Source organism: Siniperca chuatsi, linkage group LG16 (assembly GCF_020085105.1).
Source record: "Siniperca chuatsi isolate FFG_IHB_CAS linkage group LG16, ASM2008510v1, whole genome shotgun sequence".
Taxonomy (NCBI): domain Eukaryota; kingdom Metazoa; phylum Chordata; class Actinopteri; order Centrarchiformes; family Sinipercidae; genus Siniperca; species Siniperca chuatsi.
The window spans coordinates 22,851,082-22,854,362 of record NC_058057.1 but is presented as its reverse complement, the minus strand read 5'-3'; positions in this window follow the sequence as shown (position 1 = coordinate 22,854,362).

Below are 3,281 nucleotides of genomic sequence, written 5' to 3'. Positions count from 1 at the left end.
TAAATTCTCAAGCTCCATTTCCACGGTCACGAATGAACTTTTAATCTCATGATAATGTTCTTGTGTCAGTGAATCCTCCGTTTATATTTCAGAACCTTAAATAATGAACTTCACAACTTTTTAAAATCTCTGGGTTTTCTAAATGGCAGATGATGTTTGCGTGTTTTTTTTTTACTGGCTGGATTTTTCAAGAACATAACGACGACTGTGCAACTACAAGAAGGGACAGAGGAAACACTGCTGTGATGGGCTCATATTAGGCTCTGACCAATTATGAAAGGAAAAAGTTGCGTCCATAGAGCTGTAATATTGTATGAAAGCTGCAAACCACTCCCTCCTTTAAGAATAAGTTACCACAGACTGACTGCTCATTCAGCAGATCATGAAAGGATGCTCCTGTATGAAGTAAAAAAGAAATTTGGAAGAGCTTTATTCATTTTGGTTGGTTTCAGCCGAGCTGACAGTGACACTTTTCTTTGTTCTGTCATTCCTCTGCAGCCCTCTCCCCTTTCTTTCTTTCTCTATCTGCTCAGTGGTGCAGGGAGTGTACAGTGAAATTGAAACACTGACAAAAGACAGAGAGATTTAAGATGAGTTTCCTGCATGTGTGTGTGTTTGTGTTTGTGTGTCTGTCAGAGGTGAAGAGTCTGGCTTATTTGCCAGCCCTGTTCCTCCTCCTTCTCTCTCTGTGTGTGACAGATGGGAGTGTTACCTGCAATAGATAGCTGCATTTTCTTCTGCTTAGCAGGAAATATGCCAAGATAGAGTTTTTATGTCGGGGGGTTATTGCTTTCTTTTACAGAGCTGAACTGCTTTTCACACATATGAACGCAGACACACACAGTGCAAGGACAGGACACGTGCATCTAGAGAAGTAGATTAACATATTTTCAGCAGTGAATTTTAGTTAAATTTTAATTTTAAACATTTGGTTTCTATTGGCATCATATTTACCACCAACAATTTTTTGTCATGAACATCTGTTTGATTAACATACACTTTTTATTCATAGAACGTATCATGATATATATTAAATACTGAATACAATTAATTTGATTATTATGATATTGATTTCAACCACTACCTGGATTTAATTAGTTGTAAAATAAATATTGTCACATGACTCACGGAAAAACAAAGAGGGTTAGACCACATGAGTTGTAACTTAAAGGATAGTAAGGCTGGCAGGATTCTATATTTTTCTTAATATCAACAAATTCCATGAAAAGAACAAAATCAACAATGTTTTCCACTGAAGACATACATCTTTAAAAATGGGTCACAAATATATGGTTTAATCTTTGAACAAGACTAAGTAATTTCCTAAAATAGCTGGGCACTGTAGTTTTTAGTAAAAGTTACTCAAACAGAAGTAAATGTATTTCTTGGGGACTTTTTTCAGCTGCGGATTTATACACATTTGGGGCTCTATTTTCATGGTGGTGCAACGACCAGCGCAAGTAGCGCTCTGAAAGTTTGGTATTTCCCGTTTAACTTTCTTCCCATCAATAAATCATGCGCAAATTTTAAGATATGATGTAACCACCCAAAAAAATGTATTACTTGTTTCTATCAAATTAACAGTTATTCAAGGGTTTGTTGACAATAATTTATTAATAAATTATTAATATCGCCAGCCTTATCCCTTCACCCAACTAGATAATAAATGAAACTACAAACTAAAGTGAAAACAATATGGTACAACAAACACTAAAACAAGCCCAAAAGGTGGAAACCAGGGGAAAGAAAAAGAGGCACTACAGCTGTGTCACTCCCTCGTTTCCCCATTCACTGCTCCCTGCATCACAGACAGTCATTAGTTTGCTCTATACTGGGCAGCAAATTGAGAGTTTGGACACTTACGAGTCATCGTCATTTTGCATCATAACTGACAGCTGTAGTGTCACACAACTGACATGTATAAAATGTGATTATGAGCAGAAAGTAGTGTACATGCCATTTTTCATTCCATTGTTGACATTTTTGAGTTTTGGATTTGGACACTCAAATAAAATGGTGGAGGGTAAATATAGCGCACTATATTGTAAAAGGAAGTGATTTTGGACACAGCGACTGACTGTCAGACCAGGTGAGCTGAATCTCACTGACGAGCTGAATCCTGCCTCCGGGCTCTTGCAGTGGAAGAATATCCGGACGTTTGTTATAATATGTAATCAAACAAACTGGACCCACCCTTTTTCACAGCAGGTGTTACTAATTACATTAACAACGGCTCCGTTCTATTCAAGACATGACAGTGACAGTGAGGCAGCATGCACAATACCAGGACCCTGAAACTGAAGCAGCCAAAATGAATTCAGCCATTGTTAATTTTATTATTTACACCTGTGCTTCTCCTACTGTAACATGTAAAAAAAGGTCTATATCATGTAGTAAAAACACGAGAAAGGATTTATTTTAGATTTTTTTTTAACCATTGATACATGTGTCTGGAAACCTCATGCATTCATCTAAACTTTCATCTTATCTACACACCTGTGTGCTCTCTATCTCACTTGTGAAAAGAGCTGGTGTGCTCTTCAGAGACATTAAAATTGACGTTCAAGTTCAATGCTTAATGCAGCATTGATACTGTCAGAAGCTATTATGTACAATGTGTGTGTGTGTGTGTATGTGTGTGTGTGTGTCAGTGCCTATTGAGGAGTTGAGGGGTCTTTATAGGCCAGAAAAAGGTAAATGTCACCTTCCCTTTGGGGTTGCTGCTCTCATCGTTCCACTGAAGAGGGAGTGCTGACAGTGTAACTGTGTGTAAAGGTTGAACAGGTAAGTTTGTTCTCTTTGTCTCTCTTTATCTTTTCAACTCTGATTCTGTCTTTCTCATGTGTGTCACCAACCCTCTTAGTCACTCTGACCTTGTTGGCAGTTCACAACATCTTTAAAACACTTTGAAGAACAGATTTAGAAAACAAGAAAAAGAAAAGACACTTTATTTGTAGGCATTCAACGAAATTATGTTTGGTAACTCTCAGAGACCAGCAGCAATAGAAAACAAGATAAAAACAAGATAAACAAACAATATGACGAGGTAGCGTTCTCTATCTATACAGTATATACTGAATAAAGGCACTTGGATGAGGCAGGTAAGCAGTGACAATGAAAACAGTGCAATATAAAAAGGTATTGCACAACCAATTAGATAGTTAAAAACAATACAGAGACACGAGAGCATAGACGTAGTGTCCTCTGTCTGTATATAATAGATAAAAGGCACTTATGCATGGCAGGCAAACCTTAACAGTGCAGTATAACAAGTATCGCAC